The sequence below is a fragment of the Notolepis coatsorum genome (genome assembly GCF_963971535.1).
Source record: "Notolepis coatsorum genome assembly, chromosome: 8".
In the NCBI taxonomy this organism is placed as follows: Eukaryota; Metazoa; Chordata; class Actinopteri; order Aulopiformes; family Paralepididae; genus Notolepis; species Notolepis coatsorum.
In genome coordinates this window covers 133,309,285-133,330,153 of record NC_140172.1, presented here as the reverse complement: position 1 = coordinate 133,330,153, position 20,869 = coordinate 133,309,285, and positions in this window count along the sequence as shown.

Below are 20,869 nucleotides of genomic sequence, written 5' to 3'. Positions count from 1 at the left end.
TGTAGTGCAAATCTCTTTACCAATAAATATAAAGTGTGTTAAAGTATCTAAAGTGAGTAATGATGATGTCACTATAGCTGGCTGTATGTTCTAATGATGATGTCACTATAGCTGGCTGTAGGTTCTAATGATCCTGATCACTATAACTGGCTGTAAGTTCTAATGATGATGTCAAGAGAAGCAGGTATGAACAGCTCACCTCACTAGAATATATATATTATTACTAATCTGAAAACAACAGTTTGGTGGAATTTCTCTTTAGCCGTGGACTCTCATCTGCAGAGGTAAGGCTCCCTCTAGTGGCCACCAAGCACCACTGCACACGACCGCAACACCAGAGGGAGTTCCACAAATCACGTTCAACCCAGATTCGGCTCAAACAAGGGACTAGGTTTGGTGCACGGTGGCCACTAGAGGGAGCCACACCTCTTCAGGATGGTGTCGTCCTTATGAAATTCTGAGCGCAGCTGGGTCTCCCGTCAGCTGATCCTGGACCCCACCCTCATCCGGGATTTCCACCGTAACAACCCTGGCATTGCAAGCCTGGAGAGGGGGGGGGGGTCCTGTTACAGCCCACTTTGACAACCTAGGATGGCTTAGAGTAGACGACAGAGTACAGCAACTTGCAATGGGCCTGGTCTACAAGATACACTATACGACTAAGGTACCCATGTACATGTCAAAATACTTCCCAAAGGTCAGTGAATACCACAACCACTACACCAGAGGAAGCTCAACAAATCATGTTAAACCCAGATTCGGCTCAAACAAGGGACTAAACACGTTTCGCAATTATGCCACATCAATGTGGAACGCCCTACCCAAAGCTGTAAAGGAATGTGAATCCCTACCCACATTCAAAACTGCTCTTAAAGAGCACCTACGGGAGGCTGCAATTCGAAACTGGCCACCGTAAATGCCCAAAACCCCCACCACCTCCTAATAGACAGTCTCCTCCCCACCGCATGTATATATTCCCTCCCCGCCGTATGTATATTTCTCTCCCACCCACCCACCCCCTCCTAATGTACAGTCCCCTCCCCATCATATGTATATACTCTGTCAGGATCTAGGGGTAACAGTACTGTATATTTGAATACCGTTTATGTCACAAATGTATCAGTACTAAATACCTATATGTCCCTATGTCATAAATGTCATGTATGTTGTGTATGTCATAAATGTCTATATGAATTGAAAATGGGGGACCCTGATGGAAACAAGACAAACGTCTTTCTCAGGTCTGCATCCCCTTAACAATTGTGTGATTGTGTGTATTGAGCCGTACTGTATTGTACCCATTCTGCAATCTGTTAAATAAAGTTTTCATTCATTCATTCATTCATTCATTCATTCATTCATTCATTCATTCATTCATTCATTCACGCCCTTATATCCTGTTTCCACCACTCTGTCTACCTGGGCCGGTCTACACACCTGAGACTCATCTCATCATCACCGAGCCAGGATAAGAGGCCTGCACCCCTGCCACTCCTCGTCCGAGTGTTGTTTCACCTGTCTTGGTACTAGGACTCTATCTGAACCTTCCATACTATATATATATATATATATATATATATATATATATATATATATATATATATATATATATATATATATATATATATATATATATATATATATATATATATATATATATATATATATATATATATATATATATATATATATATATATATATATATATATATATATATATATATATATATATATATATATATATATATATGTATATGTATAGTGTATGTCGTGACCTCTGTAGCTGTCTCGTTCTAACCCTGTTCTTCTGTGTGTAGGATCGCACACCTGCCCCCACCCGTGGACTTCACCAGCCTGGACGAGGCCCGGGATCTCATGGACACACCTCACTCACCTGTACTCCCTCACTACCTGCCTTGTCACCTGCCGGGTGTCTCATTAAACACCCTAAACCGCCTCATTCTCCTGTGGCTTGTGTTCTGCTCTTGGATTCCAAATCGACGCCACCCTAACAGCTAACAGGACAGTGTGTGTGTAGTAATGAACACCGATAATATTAAGTGTGTATTAAGTGTGCTAATAAACAAAGCTAACAGGAAGAGTTAGCTAACGAACACTAACGGGATCATCCCTATGTTCCCCGGGTCCTATGTTCCCCGCTTGATTGATTAATTGATTGAACATTTTTTATTATTTTATTAATTATTAATGTCCGCCTTGTTTCGAACTGGTTAAACTTAGGCCCTCTTTCGAAGTTGGTTAAGGTTAGAGTTTAGAATCAGGGCTGGTGGTCTAAAATTTTCAATCAATCAATCAATCAATCAATCAAGCGGGGAACATGGGACCCGGGGAACATAGGACCCGGGGAACATAGACATACTCCCACACTAACAAAGTGTTAGCTAATGAACACATGAAGAAGGGGTGTGCCTACATTGCACTACAACCTTTCAAAGGGACACAAATGGATCTTTAAGTCAACAGTGAAACGTGAATGTTGGTTGAGTGTAATAAAATGAGACAAAGAGATCAAGAGAGCATTTCTTAGACACGCCTCACAAGTGATTCGTTGGTTGTGGTGGAACTCTTTGATGAGAGGAGATAAAAAGCTTGACCACATCAGTGCCTGTATTGTTGCCTATTGGGAGTTTCTGTGGTCATTGGAGAACCAGGAAAAGGTCAACTAATGGCAGTTTGTGATGCACTCCTCCTGACCTGCTTGACTCAGTGGCTCCTTGCATCTGCCGCAACCGTCTTGACTCAGAGCAATAATGATTGATTATGTTATTTTTGTGTCATGCACAAAAAGTGCCCGACCCTCATGGGTTTATACGACACAGAAAATACTGTAGCAGTGTTCATCACATCACATACAATTTTTTTTAACCTTTATTTAACCAGGAAAAAGTCTCATTGAGATTAAAAATCTCTTTTACAAGAGCGTCCTGGCCAAGATAGGCAGCAGCACAGTTACAATTTCACATTTACAGATGAAAACAATTAAAAAAACAAACATATAGCAATTAAAACAATTCACAATTCACAGAACCATTTAAAGTCAGTCAAAACATCTGCAGCCAGATGTACTGGATTCCATATCGCTTAGAAGGGTTTTAAAAGCAACTAGTGAGACCAGCTCATGCAAGTTCAGGTGGTTTTGTAGCTGATTCCAGGTGGAGGGAGCTGCATATCTGAATGCCTTTTTTCCCCAGTTCAGTACGGACCTGAAGGACAGTTAGTAAAAAATAAGCCCTGGGAACGAAGACCATAACTGCCCATACTTTTTTGGAGAATGTACATCTGTAGGTAAGTTGGCAGCAGTCCAAGGATAGCCTTATAAATAAGGATATGCCAATGGTTGAGTCTGCGGGTGGACAAGGCAGACCATCCCACCCGAGAATACAAAGTACCGTGCTGAGTAAGGACTTTGTGATGAATCTCAGCGCTCCATGGTAGACAGAATCCAGCGAGTGTAGGCATTTCATTATCTAAATACAGAATACATAAATACAGATTACTTAAAATTCAGATTACAGTTCGGTTTTAAACAAAGTATTCTGTCTTCTCTCCAACGTTTGGCAAATAAAATCTGCTACAAAAAAGGTTCCCTTCCTGAAGCACAACTCAAGTTGTTTATATTCATCCAGGTCCAAGTAAATGCACGCACACACAAAAACACACACACAAAAACACACACACACACACACACACACACACACACACACACACACACACACACACACACACACACACACACACACACACACACACACACACACACACACACACACACACACCTACACACACACACACACACACACACACACACACACACACACACACACACACACACACACACACACACACACACGCACACACACACACACACCCTAACACGCACACAAAACAACATCCAGTCATGGAGCCTGGACAAAAAGACTAACTTACACCCAAAACATATATTATAGCCCCCACCCCACCCCTCCACACACACACACACACACACACACCTACACACACACACACACACACACACACACACACACACACACACACACACGCATGCACGCACACGCACGCACGCACGCACACACGCACACACACACACACACACACACACACACACACACACACACACACACACACACACACACACACACACACACACACACACACACACACACACACACACTCATGCGGCAACCGCTAAAACAACCACGTAAACAAAATGTCACTTTAAAAAATAGAAAGTCACTTTAAAGGAAGGCAGTGGCGGCTCGCCACCGGGGGCGCTAGGGCGCCGCCCCACCTGTTAAATCATAATATAAACATGTTTAAAATGAATAATATTTACGCATTTTAAGTATGTTTGTGTTTCCAATGCACAATATAACGTTAATATATAAAATAAAAAATACTCGTTTTCCTGAACAGGAAGTGACTCACTTTTTTTTATTTTTTTGTATTTCTCGGCCCGGGCTAGACGCAATAGCGCTCTGAGTGCGCGTCACTGTTTGATTGCTGTATCCGTCGCAGCCAATCAGTGCGTAACGCGTTGTGCGTTGAAATATGACTATTATGTTGGAATCCGGGCGCGATTTGAAGCGGTCTAGGCAGCAGCGTCAAGAATTTCCGTAGCCGCATTTCGCGGAGACGCTCTCTGATTGGCCGACGTCATTTTTTCCCCGTAGCAGTATTTCGCGGAGACGATCTCTGATTGGCCGAATCCACTTTCTATGTTCCAATTCTAGCTTGGTGGTAGAGATAGTTGTGTTGTTGTGACTTGTGAGATGCAGCTATTTGTCTTAGAGCGTGACTGCAAGTTCTTTCGACGGTTAAGCTTAGGCACTCTTTCAAAGTTGGTTAAGGTTAGAGTTTGTCTTAGAGCAGGGGTGGGCAACTTTGTATATGGTGAGGGCCACAAAATGTCCACAATCAATCTGGGGGGCCGCATTGTTTATCGGCAGTCCGGCCAGTAGTACCCCATCACTCAAATAGCCCTAATAGTCACACGGTATATAAACAATTAAAATTTGTTGTAACTTTGTTTTTATTCCATTTCAAATGCATTTAGTAATGCAATTTCAACTTTATGAATTTATGAACAGCTGAATTTAAAAGTATTGCTGTGTAACCCCAAATATATACAAAAATGATCAATTATAATTAAGGCTTCTAATAAAATAAATGTATGAACTTAAAGCCCACTGCTCAACAAACACAAAGCAGCATTCCTGCTGCATTTCACTACAACAGTAAATCAAAAGTGCAATAATAAATGATTTTGTTAAATGTATAAACTTTTATCCTGCTACTAAACAAAACATTATAACACTGAAATGCATGTTATGGATATGAAGCACTCAGGAATGTTTTGTTTAGTAGCAGGATACAAGTGTATACATTTAACAAAATCATTTATTATTGCACTTTTGATTTACTGTTGTAGTGAAATGCAGCAGGAATGCTGCTTTGTGTTTATGTTATTAGTGTTATCTGAACGCTACAAAAGTAAACAAGTAAAGTGCAAATAAAGTAAAGTGCAATACTACATGCCTCCCATTGACCCTTTATCAAACTGGCATGACATTCACCCTCGCCCCACAGTGGGTCAATAATGGTTATAATAATAATAATAATAATAATAATAATAATAATAATAATAATAATAATAATAATAATAATAATAATAATAATAATAATAATAATGGTCCCCTCTCTACATCTTTTCATCATCTCTTCCCCCCTCTCTACACCTCTTCATCATCTCCTTCCCCCCCTCTACACCTCATCATCATCTCCTCCTCCCCCCTGTCTTTAATGAGACACTTGTGGTCTCTCCATTTGGCGCACAATAGTAGGAATGTCAACTTCAATGTTTGTGCATGCAATCTGCATCAGATGAAATAATGTTTCATCCGACAGCCTGTTTCTCTCCTTTGACTTGATGTGCTTCATGTTTGAGAAATTGCTCTCACATATGTATGTGCTCCCAAACATACTGGCCATAGAGAGGGCAAAGTCCCTGAGGAGTGGGAAGCGGGGCTCAGGTAGCAGTTTCCAAAACGAAATTCCCCTCTCATTTCTCTTTGCTTGAAAAAAAGGATCTGACTGTAGCTCGCACAGTTCAAGCTGCAACGGTGGGGGCTGCTCTGACACCGTAGCGGTGAGGGGGCCGGCAAACAGCGCTATCCGTGACTGCATGCCGTTGAAATCTTCAAACCGATCATTGAATTGCATTTGCAGTGTTTCAATGTCGCTCCTGTACTTTCCGACGGCTCAGCCATCGGATTTCTGTGTGTAGCTGCAAGTCGCCATAATCAGTGTCCATCTCTTCCAAAAAGGAGACAAACTTTCTATGGTTTAGTGACCTGTTGCCTCCACGAATTAGATTGGTAACCTTGGTAACCAAATCCATAACATGGCTGTAGTAGTCAAGCTTCTTGGCACAGAGAGCCTCCTATATCAGATAAAAAAAAGAAAAATGATTTAACGACTCTCGCATATAATTTGACTACACTCGACTTGCATTGGTCATTATAGTGACCCACAATAGATGGAAATTATGTTAGCGAACTTACCTGATGTATAATGCAGTGCAGCATTGGACACTCAACGCCACTCTGCCTTAGAAGCCCGGCGAATCCTGTGCGTTTTCCTTTCATTGCCGGTGCTCCATCGGTAACAACAGCCGACAGTTTATCAAAAACCCCATATATACTTTCAACAGCGTTTCATATGTCCACACTAGGGCTGACCCCTATTAGTCAAATAGTCGACTAATCGATCGAAAGGAGCCATAGTCGATTGCCAACTCTTCTTAGTCGAATAAAATACAAAAAATAAAATAAAAAAAAAATAAAATAAAAAATTATATATTTTTTTTTTTAATATTGGCCTGGGGCCGCATGGAACGTCGGTGAGGGCCGCATGCGGCCCGCGGGCCGCCAGTTGCCCCTCCCTGTCTTAGAGCATGGCGATAGAACGCCAGGTAGTTTGCAGTCTGTCCGACGCGGAAATGGACAAAGAAATGAAGTACTTGTGTCAGGGCCGCCTGGGAGAAAGGCGAGGCCCTGTGCGAGATTTAACGCAAGCCCCCCCCCCCCCCCCCCCCCCCCCCCCCCCCCCAAAAGGCTAAAAAAAATAAAATAATTATATATATATATATTTTTTATTTTTATTTTTTTCATAGAGAACGGGAGCTCTCTATGAGGCGGGGCATGATACAGTCAACATATAGCAAAAGAGAGAGCGAGAGAGAGAGCTCCCGTTCTACAGTCAATATACAGTGTACAGAGAGAGAGAGAGAGAGAGAGAGACACATTGGAAAGAAATTGAAATGCTATTTGGCCCTAAACAGAGAGTACACAGTGGCAGAATACCTGAGCACTGTGACTGAAGATCCTTGACTATGTACAGACTCAGCGAGCACAGCCTAGCCATCGAGAAAGGCCGCCATAGGCAGACTGTGTGTGTTAGAAAGAGAGAGAGAGAGAGAGAGAACATGTGTGTTTGTCATGTGTGTGTGTGTTAGAGAGAGAGCATGTATGAGAGATCCAAAAGGACAAAGATCAACACTTAAATCCAAGAGAGAGAGAGAGAGAGAGAGAGACACATTGGAAAGAAATTGAAATGCTATTTGGCCCTAAACAGAGAGTACACAGTGGCAGAATACCTGAGCACTGTGACTGAAGATCCTTGATTATACAGACTCAGCGAGCACAGCCTAGCCATCGAGAAAGGCCGCCATAGGCAGACTGTGTGTGTTAGAAAGAGAGAGAGAGAGAGAGAGAGCATGTGTGTTAGAGAGAGAGCATGTATGAGAGAGAGAGAGAGAGAGAGAGAGAGAGAGAGAGCATGTGTGTGTGTGTTAGAGAGAGAGCATGTATGAGAGATCCAAAAGGACAAAGATCAACACTTAAATCCAAAGAGAAGAGGGTCTATACCAGAGAAACCAAAGCAGCAAGGAGCCAATGGCCGACATCAGCTAAATAGGCTAGCCAGGTACTGTGACACCAGGCCACACACAGCTTTGGCCAACGGCCCAACGCTACCCAAGCTACACAAACGACCAAGACATTCACACACAGCACATGTCGTATCTCCAAATGTTGTGAAGTAGCATATGTTTTGCCTGGAAAAAAACATCGTTATTAACGAAACATTCGGGAGGGGAAGGAAGGAAGAGTGGGGTAATGTCATGACATTTTCATTAATCTTACCTGCACCAAGGAACGCTGGGCGAAAGGCCGCAACACAGGTCTCCACGTTGACGAAAGGCCTCTCGCTGTCGGGACAAAAATAAGCTGCTGCCAGAGCCTTGTCATGGTGCAGGTTCATGGTTCTGTCAAAGATGATGTCGTAGTCAGAGTGCCAGAACCCCTGCTATTCTCACGGCTAATGTCAATGGTCGTAGCACAAGCTAACAGCTAACTCAAGGCTAACTGATAGCATCAAACGAACGTTCCCAGCCGAGCGCAGCCGGCAGTTAACGTCGAAGCTAAACAGCTAACTGGCTAACAGTTAGCTCAACCAGGCTATCGCTAACCATTAGCTAACGCAGAAGCAAGCTATGCGGCTACATACAGCCAGGTGCTGACACCAGGCACACACCGTTAGCTACTAGTAGTACTACAATAGCTAGTCGGCCAGTTTAGCTCCAGAGAGTGAGAGAGAGAGAGCGATGTCCACGGCGGGAATAGAATAGAGTTAATAGAATAGGTTAAAAACTCACCAAACGTCCAAGAGGATGGAGACAACCGCGTGGAGTTGACGAAGTTCATCTGCCAAACGACCATCCTCTTCATCTTGGCTGCAGGTTAGCTAACGCTAGATAGCCTTTAGCTAAGCTAGCTACTAGCCGACATCATCATGGGCCATGGCTATATCCCGACTGCATCATGACAAGGCTCCGGCCATTTGTCCCGCCTTTCGTCAACGTTCCTTGGTGACTGACCGACTGATAATGACCGACCTTGGCTGGCATAACTAAGCATAATAGTCAAAAGCTGCACGCGTGAACTATTCAAACGCAGCTGACTCTTCTTCTTCTTCTTCGTTTAAGTTTCCGGCGGCGTACTATGATGTAAGTAACCACTCCCTTCGTTGAAACCAATAGTATGTCTGCTGCAGAGCACCAGAGCTCCAATAGTGACCCAGGTGCAGACCCAGGAACAAGTCAGACACATTCTACAAATGTGTCTAATGTGAAATATATAAGCATATAAGCAAAACTAGATTTTAGGTATGTGATGAAAAAGGGCCTCGCGGGAAGGGGGGCCTCGCAAAAAAATAAAAAAAATAAAAAAAATAAAAAATAAAAATAATAATAATTTTTTTTTTTTTTTTTTGCGAGGCCCCCCTTCCCGCGAGGCCCTGTGCGACCGCACTGCTCGCACACCCCCTGAGGCGGCCCTGACTTGTGTTGTGTGGTGCTAACTGCTAACAGCTAACACTTGGCTAACAAGCTATATGGCGGATGCAGTCTGGACAGTGGACAGTGGTCTGGAATACATCAACAGTGGATTATACACTTTATCAAGCCCTCCTGCCCTGGACGTTTCGACTAAACAGTGAGTCTCTCTCTCTCTCTCTCTCTCTCTCTCGCTCTCTCTCTCGCTACACAGCTGTCTCCGAGAAATGCGGCTACGGAAATTATTGACTGTGCTTGCTGAGACGAGACGATAATAGGCTAGCGATTCAAAACGCGCTGCTGTGTTGTGAACTATAACATTAATTTAGCTGCTGCTGATGCATAATGAATGAATGGTGAGTTGTTTAAAATGACAACATACATGTGTTAATTATTTTATTGGATTGATCCGAGAGACAGAGAGAGATTGCTCCAGAGCATCTCAGAGCATTACATTTTCAACGCGACCTAACGTGAACCCCCGGCTGCGACCCACAAGGCTGCGATAGTACCAGCCGCTACTGGGAAGGAGGTACTAATAGTATAGTTTAGATACATTAAGAGTTAAAAATTGTAAATTGTATATTGTATAGTAGTGTATAGGAACCAGTTTCTCAGGAACTTAGCATGTCTTTTTTTACCATGCATATCTTGTGTCTTACCTATTTAATTTAGTCTATGTTTATTTTTTTCTATGCCTATTTTTATTATTGTATTTTGCACAATCAATGCGGGCATGACCACCCGCATTTCACTGTATGCCCTGGTATGTATGTGACAAATAAACCTCTTGACTCTTGATTCTTGATTCTTGATACACTTCCTGTTCCTGAAAGATACACTTCCTGTTCCTGTACCTGAAAGATACACTTCCTGTTCCTGTACCTGAAAGATACACTTCCTGTTCCTGAAAGATACACTTCCTGTTCCTGTACCTGAAAGATACACTTCCTGTTCCTGTACCTGAAAGATACACTTCCTGTTCCTGTACCTGAAAGATACACTTCCTGTTCCTGAAAGATACACTTCCTGTTCCTGTACCTGAAAGATACACTTCCTGTTCCTGAAAGATACACTGCCTGTTCCTGAAAGATACACATCCTGTTCCTGAAAGATACACTTCCTGTTCCTGAAAGATATACTTCCTGTACCTGAAAGATACACTTCCTGTTCCTGAAAGATATACTTCCTGTACCTGAAAGATACACTTCCTTTTCCTGAAAGATACACTTCCTGTTCCTGTCCCTGAAAGATACACTTCCTGTACCTGATTGATTGATTGATTGATTGAAAACTTTATTAACAGATTGCAGAATGGGTACAATACAGTACAGCTCAATACACACAATTGTTAAGGGGATGCAGACCAGAGAAAGACTTTCGTCTTGTTTACATCAGGGTCCCCCATTTTCAATTCATCAGGACATATATGACATACATGACATACAGATAGTCAGTACTGCTACATCTATACATTTATGACATACCAGATTTGCAAATACAGTACTGTTTGTGATACAGAAGGAGTCAGGAAAAGGGAGTATATACATTTGACGTAGAAACTGTACATTGGAGGAGGTTGGGTGGGGGGGGGGGGGTTGGGTACACTGGGATATTGACAACCATACTGGGTAATCTACATTGGAGGTGGTTGGGGGGGGGGGGCACACTGTATATACAAGCAAAACTGTACATTGAGGGGGGGGGGGGGGGGGGGGAGACATTGTACAAACAAACAAAATTGTACATTGGACTATTGACAAAACCATACTAGGTAAATGACTGTACATTGGAGGGGGTTGGGTTAGGATATTTACAGGGGCCAGTGTTGAATTGCAGTCTCCCGTAGGTGTCCCTTGAGAGAGGTTTTGAAAGTGGGTAGTGATCCACATTCCTTTACAGCTTTGGGTAGGGCGTTCCACATTGATGTGGCATAATTGCGAAACGTGTTTAGTCCCTTATTTGAGCCGAATCTGGGTTTAACATGATTTGTGGAGCTCCCTCTGGTGTTGTGATCGTGGTATTCACTGACCTTTGGGAAGTATTTTGACATGTACATGGGTACCTTGGTCGTGTAGTGTATCTTGTAGACCAGGCCCATTGCAAGTTGCTGTACTCTGTCGTCTACTCTAAGCCATCCTAGGTTGTCAAAGTGGGCAGGGGTGAGGTGGGTTCTAGGAGTAAGGTCAAGCAGTAGTCTGACCAGTTTGTTTTGAGATGTTTGTAATTTTGTTTTTAGCGCCTTTGAGGTGCTTTGGTACCATGAGGTGCAAGCATAGTCGTAGTACCCCTGAATGAGTGCTCCTGCCAGAGTCTTCAGGGTATTCTTGTTTACCAGAGAGGAGATCCGGTACAAGAATCGAGTTCGTTGGTTGACTTTTTTTATTACATTGGATGCCATTTTGTCACAGGAGAGATTAGCCTCTAGGATGGAACCCAGGTAGGTAATTTCATCTTTCCTTGTGACAATATTGTCACCCACTGTAACTGAGAAGCCGTCGGTCTTGCTGAGTTTGTTATTTGAACCGAAGAGAATGGACTCTGTTTTGCCCATGTGTAATGATAGTTTGTTATCAGCGAGCCATATGCAGATTCTGCCTAGTTCCGAGCTGAGGGTTTTTTCAACCTGTAACTTGTTCTTGTCAGAGACCAGCAGGGCTGAGTCGTCCGCAAACAGGAACAAGTTGCAGTCACAAGCTGACGACATGTCATTTGCATAAATTAGGAACAGTAGCGGTCCTAGTATGCTTCCTTGTGGAACACCACAGCTCACTGTGAGGGGGGGGATAGGGTACCGTTTACCTCCACCATCTGTTCCCTCCCCTCAAGGTAGGATTGCATCCAGCTCACTGATAGACTATCAAAACCAATTGCTTTTAGCTTGTCAATCAGAATGGAGTGATTGACCGTGTCAAAGGCCTTTTGTAGGTCCAGCATGACCATGCCGCAGTATTTGCCTGCGTCCACCTCTTGTTTGATGTGGTCATTCAAATAGAGAAGGCATGTGTCAGTGGAGTGGGATGTTCTGAAGCCAGATTGGAATTCGTAGATTAGATTTTTTTCCGCTAGGTACTTTTCGACCTGTTCGTAGACTATTTTTTCCATGACTTTCGAGATGGAGGTGAGAATAGAAACAGGGCGGTAGTTGCCTGGGTCTAATTTGCTGCCCTTTTTGTGCAGAGGGGTCACCCTCGCAATTTTGAAGTCCTTGGGGACGTGTCCCTGTTTTATGGAGAGGTTTATTATGTGTGTGATGATTGGGGTGATGGCGGCTGCTGAGTCTCTGAGGAATTTGGAAGGGATGTTGTCGTGGCCAGTGGCCTTGTTAGGTTGGAGGGCGCTCAGTTTATTGAGTACCTCATCTGTTGTTACCATTTCCAGCTTGAAGTCGTCCTTGCGGACGACTTCAGAATACACATACACAAAGATACACATTGTAACCGACATATTAGAAATTGTATTATTTATGGTGTTGTATTTGTGTTTGAACACTAGGGGGGCACACCACCTCTACTATAAGAGGCTCTGCTGATCAGTGCAATTTATGCACCTGCCGAGGATTCACGCTTTCAAACCTGCTTTCATTGTTGGAACTGCTTATCTAACAAACAACTGACAACTGTTCTGTTAACCTTCATCATCATTCATCTTTCCTTTGGACAATAAAACCCTGCAAACTACATCAGCTGCAGCTTGGACATTCAACTATTTCAACATCCACAACTTTGTTAGCTGAGTAGGAAATATCTAAGTGGGTGCATCGTGACGCTTGTCAATACATTTGGGGAGTGACAAGCGGCCACTACACACATCCTGTACCCAGTGCCGTCTGGGAGAAATGTGAGGCCCTGTGCGAGATTTAAACGCGAGGCCCTTTTTAAAAATTAATTAATAAAAAAGAAATGTGGGCATACAGTCAACGTAGTCTTAAATAATAGCGCTGCCCGAGGCTGGGTATACAGTCAACGTATTCTTAAATAATAGCGCTGCCCGAGGCTGGGTATACAGTCAACGTATTCTTAAATAATAGCGCTGCCCGAGGCTGGGTATACAGTCAACGTATTCTTAAATAATAGCGCTGCCCGATGCTGGGTATACAGTCAATGTATTTGTTGTGAAGGGCCAGATTAAAGCTGAGAATCTACATTTATTGTTTTATATACCTTGTATATTATTTATATATACACGTTATATCCCTTTAAGCCTGCGTGTAAATCCTAGTAATATTCACTTTCCTTATGGATAATGCCCCCTGCCGGTGGTGCCAGGCAGTCTCGCACTCAGACAGGTTCAAGGGCGAGTCTGGGCAAGTCAGGACATGCCCTTGGCAGTGCATTGATTCCGGGCAAGTGGTTAGGTTTTGGCACTAGAAAGCCACTTAAGTATATATAGCGCGGCAGGTGCGAACACCAGTAGAGTTGTTCATCAAGTTCGGTAAAACAGTGAAGTGAGAAGCAGTGCGTCTAACAGAGCGTTGAGAACCACGTGCGAAGTGAATAGTAAAAGTGTCAGATTTAATGCAGTAACGTCAAGTTCGACTTAGCTTAATGTGAAGTAAAGAGTCGTTAATTATTGTGTATCGTGCCAACAGCAGTTCGTTCGTGTGCAGCATTACCCAGCAGTTCGTTCGTTTAGCTAGTGGACCTTAGCCAGTGCGCGTGGACTAAATACATTGGTACCAGCACACGAGGAGGCCTAGTCGGAGAACCTACTGGACATGTGCACAGGAGAACCGACGGCGGCGATTGCAGAACCAGTATTGGTTGGATTATATTGATTGTGGAACGTACTACCTGGAGAAGAGCATCGTTAATCTCCACTGTCGTTTGGATTTAACCACCTTGAGGATCTACATTCGGGCTGGCCTCATGGACCGAGGCTAGCTGGCTATTATCATTGCTATCGTGCAATTGGATTACAGTTATTGCTTTTGATGCTGAGCTTTGGATTACAAGGACTGGCTTCTGTACGTGAATCCCCTTCTTCTTCAATTGATCAGACTGAGTATCCGAACATTCCTCTCTCCTCCAGAGCTTACAACTCTGGGAGGAACCCATTGTCTCCAGCGGTACCAGCGTTTCCCCCATATAATTGCCATCCTACGCCAGGCGGCGTTAGCCTAGTACCCCATCGTAGGAATGATTCTATTCCCATTGACTTATGCTACTGACTGACTTATGCATATTCTTCGCCATACAAGTGCGACCCTAATTCTCATATCTGTAACATTTACTGCATAATAATAAATACCCTCAAATGATATTTCTTTGTCAGTGCCGTGTTATTATGAGTGTCTGCCATATATTAGATGTACTGTCTGGCCAGTAATTAAAGTACATAACTAGCAGTGGTTTAATCTATCACAATCTTTAATACAGTCAGGGTTTTGTAACCCCTCAGTTACAGTATTCTTAAATAATAGCGCTGCCCGAGGCTGGGTATACAGTCAACGGATTCTTAAATAATAGCGCTGCCCGAGGCTGGGCATACAGTCAACGTAATATACAAAATTTGATATGTTTTTCACTCACCATTGAAGATACTTATTTACGAGGGAGGAAAGTGTCAAACTGAACAGTGACATCTCCTTAGCAAATGATCTCAATTCCTTCTATGCGAGGTTTGAGGCTGTGAATAACAACACCAGCCTACAAACCACGGCAATGGGGGGGGGGGGGGGTCTGCTGATGGAGACTCAGTGTTCAGGGTAACAGAGCATGAGGTGAGACGGATCTTTAAAAAAGTGAATATCAGGAAGGCAGCAGGACCGGACGGCATCCTCGGCCGCGTCCTAAAAGTCTGTGCCGACCAACTGGCCCCGGTATTCACTGACATCTTCAACCTGTCCTTGGAACAGGCTGTCATCCCCACCTGTCTGAAGAAGTCCACCATCATCCCTGTACCCAAAAAATCTACGCCCGCTTGCCTCAACGACTACCGCCCTGTAGCCCTCACCTCCATAGCCATGAAGTGCTTTGAGAAGCTAGTGAAGGGCTACATCTGTTCCTCCCTCCCCATCAACCTGGACCCTCTGCAATTTGCATATCGCCCCAACAGGTCCACGGAGGACGCCATAGCCCATGTGCTGCACACAGCAGCATCACATCTGGACAAGAGGCAGGGGAACTATGTGAGAATGCTGTTCATCGACTACAGCTCAGCATTCAATACCATAGTCCCCTCCAAACTCATAGCCAAGCTCAGGGACCTGGGCTTGAACTATGACCTGTGCCAGTGGGTCTTGGACTTCCTGACGGGCAGACCCCAGGTGGTAAGAGCCGGCAACTGCACCTCCTCATCCATCACGCTCAACATAGGGGCCCCCCAGGGCTGTGTTCTGAGCCCCCTCCTCTACTCCCTGTACACACATGACTGCGTAGCACAGCGGAACAACAACACCATCATCAAATTTGCTGATGACACAGTAGTGGTGGGCCTGATCTCTGCCAACGACGAAAGGGCCTACCTGGAAGAGGTAGAGAACCTGTCACAGTGGTGTCAGGAGAACTGCCTCTCCCTGAACGTCAGCAAAACAAAAGAGATGATTGTGGACTTCAGGAGGTCGGGGGTCAAGGACTACAGCCCCCTCAGCATCGACGGGGCACCGGTTGAGAGAGTGAACAGTTTCAAGTACCTCGGAGCCCACATATCCGAGGACTTGACATGGACCACACACATTGACAGTGTTGTGAAGAAGGCACGACAACGCCTCTACTTCCTCAGGCGCCTAAGGAAGTTCCAAGTCAGTCAGAAGATCCTTAGGAACTTCTACTCATGTACAATAGAGAGCATCCTGACCGGCAACATCACCTCCTGGTTTGGGAATAGCACTGCACAAGACCGTAGCAGACTACAAAGAGTGACACGTTCAGCCGAACGCACAATTGGAGGGGGGCTTCCCACCCTCCAGAACATTTACATCAAGCGGTGCAAGGGGAAGGCTAAGAGAATTATTAAGGACTCGAGCCACCCGAACAACTGCCTCTTTGAACTGCTGCGGTCAGGCAAGCGATACCGGAGTCTTAAGGCGAGCACAGAAAGACTCAGAAGAAGCTTCTATCCCCAGGCCATCAGGCTGCTAAACAAACAATAATCGCTAAACGAACAATAATCACTATGCAACAACCATCAAATGCACACAGCACACACACCCACACGCACACACTCACTCAAACAAACAACACACTGCAGCACCCACTCTCCACACTTTAGATCACACAAACACACTTACACTTTATATTTATTGATAAAGGATTTGCACTACAACTCGTACACCTACTGTGAATTGTACCTAAATTGCACCTCGTCCCATTTCTCCATTTCTGCCTTGCACTATATAGTATTGTATATTAGTACACTGCACAGTATTGTATATTGTATGGTAACTACGTCTATTCTGCATCGAACATTGTACATATGTCTAAACTGAACACTGTGACCTCTTTTTTTACTTCTAATTTTACTATGTTTTTATTTCATACTTATCTTGTCTTGCACAGTCTCTGGAGCGCAACAGTAAGAAGCATTTTGTACAAAAGTATTCTGTACTTCTGTATGACAACTATTAAAGAAACTTGAAACTTGAAACTTGTTACTCCTTAAGTTGCAGCTGTGGAACACACCCAAGTCTGACAGAGAAAGTAACGTCAGCTAGCAGTAGCTGGCAGTCTCCATCCCCGCTGGCTGAGCTAAACACCGACTGGGATGAGTTGCATTAGCTACTGAATTGCTGAAAGGGATATAAGTTAAAGGAAAACAAGCAACCCTTTTCCCCGGTGCACGGTTGTGCTGAGAAGGATATATCCGCCGAAACTGCCACGTGAGAAGGTTTAAAGCCCAACCTCCAGGTTAAACCCTACTGATCAATTATGGGTAGTTTACATCATTGGTATATAATTTCATTATTTATTTTTGTCCATTTGACACCGGAAATGCCACTCTGAAAGAGTTAAAAAGGTCCACGCACGAATAACATGCACACGCAAATCAAAAAAGCTTATCAAACGCCGACGTCACAACAGGACAACAGGTGCATATTAATGAGCCGAATCTAAAAGCTTATCAGACGCTAGCACCTAGCACGGCCGTGACGTCACTTCAGGAAACGTATGCCTTATGTCCGTCCGGGTCATAGTACTAGATCAATGGTGGCTCACTCGGTGCATCACAGTTAGCCTATATCTCCGCCGTCCCTGCTACATGCGGTCGGGACCACTACACTCACTGACGTTAGCCTATAGCCCGCCGTCCCTGCGGGTGGTTCTCTCCTCTTTGTGTGCCCCCGTCCCCGCGGAGGAGCTTGTGGACTCGACAACAGCGGCGGCCGCAGGGCGCCGGAGCCCGCAGCGCTAGTTAGCTCATAGCTATCGTGTAACACTAGCCTTTACGGGCTCGAGCACCCTACGGCTGCCGCCGCTGTCGCGTCCATGGGCCCCCCGGCAGGGCACCCGTGGGGACGGGGTGTACAGAGAGGAGAGAACCATTTTGGGTCGGCCGTTCATGCCGGCCAGCGAGCCGGATGTCGGGATATGTTGTTAGCACAATAGCTACCAAGCTAAGCTATGTTATCTACTAACGTTATAAACACAATATGTGTACAACGACACAATGATTTACATTATTACAAATATGGTAACGTAGTTGTGGCTTTTACAAATAGTGGTTAGCTTTAGAGATGGATGGATGGCTATAATCACGGAGCAATAGTGAGGTGAAACAGATACATTTCCATTCGGCTAGTAGTAGCAAGCATATATCTATGGTAGCAAGGCTCTCTGCCTGCCACTAGCTGTGTGACTCTCAGCGCCCCCTGGTGAGCCCCCTGTTGTCCTGCACCTGTTGTGACGATCATTTCGATTACACACGCACGTTATGAACCATTGATTAAAATATGCACGTGCGTGGTGATTGTGTTGGGCAGACAAAATGTTTGATAAAAACGCTAAAACTGGGTCAATTTCAATACTTTTTTTTCCCTTCTTCATGAAAGCCACTGTTGGCCTAGTCCACATTGTTTATTGAACAAAAATACAACGTGGAGGTTGACCTTTAAGCCATTCCGTTGTATCTTCGTTTTAGTCCAATCTTTGCTGTATCACTCCTCCCAAGAACTACTAGCTCTCCTGTGTGTCAGTCCTGTCCACCGGCTGTGATACTTAGAAGGGGGCTGGTCTGGCGGTCAGCAGGTAGTCAGTAGGCGGTAGCAATGTTGTGGATGTCCAATAGAATCTCTCGTGTCTGAATCCTCCTGCCGCTGGAAACCGGCGAGGTTGTTCACAAAGTCACTCTCATATAGATAGAGCTAGACTAGAGCACTATTTGAAATGGATGCACGTTAGTATGATGAGCTAATACCGCTCTGTGTGCAGCGTGCTCACAGTCACATGACACAATAGCCAATCAGTCATTAGGATTGGAAACAGAATTTGTCTTTATCTTTATGGTCGCGGGACTCGCAGCGGCGGCGACCTCGTCGCCATCCTCCTCATCTTCACTGCTCTTATTTGTCACCTGGCCCTGGGGCTGGGCAGCCCTGGTGCTGCTAGCTTCGCTTGGTAGCTTCTTCCCCCCGCGAGGCCCTGCTGTGGCTGTGGCTGCTTCGGTGTATTTTGTGATAAATTTATCAAACGAACCTCTCAGCAAATTATTGAACACTTCTTTATTCTTTGCCTTCTTTCGTTGTAAATTCCCGGAGCCAAATTTCCGCCCTTTATCGCGTTCTCTCGTCGACATTGTGTTTTTTTTTTTTACACCACTCTGACTCAGTCATCCACCTTACTACACACACACCTGTGAGCTGTGAGTGACCACCAGTCCACGTGCCAGCGCTTAATGGCAGCTTTTTATATGCGCGCCGCTTCAGATAGATGACGGACGCAGTCACGCTGCCTGTCGCACTCGCAGGCATAGTGAGGCAGGTGTCAGTCTAATGTGAAATATATATAAGCATCAATGTAACTCACATTAGACACCTGTAAGCAAAACTAGATTTTCGGTCTGTGATGGAAAGTGATTGTTAAATAACATTATATTTATTTTTATTTTTATAAAAAAAAAAAAAAAAATCATTTTTTTCTTCTTCTTCTCGCGAGGCCCTAGGGAGCGCGAGGCCCAGTGCGGTCGCACCTCTCGCACGCCCCTAGCGGCGGCCCTGCCTGTACCTGAAAGAGCTTTTGGTCGTGGATATTGTGCAAATGTGATACAGTGAGGTAAGATAAGATAAGATATTCCTTTATTGATCCCCTTGGGGAAATCCGGGCATCATAGCAGGAGGGGAGGGAAGGTACAGGTATGGGCAGGGTAATAGACATATAGGCAATTGTTTTATCTGAATATAAAAATATGAGACAATATAAACAGTGTAAGCAATAGAATTAACTCTGAATATAAAAAAAGAGAAAGATAAACAGTGTAAACAAAGGTGCAGATGAGGGTCTGTATGCCCTATCGGTTATGTTATAAGTTACAATAAATATAGGCAATAAAGAATTTAGAATCTGAATATATACTATGAGTAAGAGTAAAAGTAAGCAGTACACAGTATACACAAGGTAACAGGGGTGTAAAAAGAACCCAGAAATTATACTGAAGTGAAAGTATGGGTACCGTCTCAAAATCTTACTCAAGTAAAAGTCAGAGTATCTGGCTAAAAACACACTTGAGTAAAAGTCAAAACGTTTCTACTTTTAAATGTACTTACTAAAAAGTTAAAGTAAAAACTTTTTTTTTATTCCGGGGGAATGAAATGTTCCGTTTCGTCCTCTTCATCACTCGTACTATCGTTTGTGGCCATCTTCTGTAGCTTGTCACTCTGACTGTCTATTCTTCTGATAGCAGGTGTTTAATCAAAGATCCCCGCTTTCTAGTCTTGCACAAGGACCAATCAGCATGGGTATGGGCGTGTTCATTTTCCATTGATGGGGATTTGATTGGCTGTTTTTAAATAAAGTGCGGCTGCAGGATTAATAACGTTAACGTTAGTTCGGCCAGAGAAACAAATATACTCATTAAAATGGTTGGACCTGCGAGATTTATACTTTGTACATTGTAGGTCTGCATTTTAAATGTAAGGAGTAAAAAGTATGTTTTTTTTCCTCTGAAATGTAATTGAGTAAAAGTACAAGTATACAAACCTAATAATACTCGAGTAAAGTACAAATCCCCAAAAACAGTACTTAAGTATTGTAACGAAGTACAAGTACTCAAGTACTTTACACCCCTGGGTAAGGGGACTGAACATGTAGAGGTGGAGAGCTCAGGTTTGAGTGACAGCAGGTCAGGCCCTAACGGGGAGCATCGTGGTTCACTAGATAAACAGAGACACGCCGCAGAGTGAGCACTGGATCCCCTTGATGTCATACAGAGTTACCGGGTCGGGACGCCAACAGGTTAGCCTGCGTCAGACAGAGCGACCACGGCGTCTCAGTCAGAGGGCCCTGAGATTGTGTTTCAGCCGGA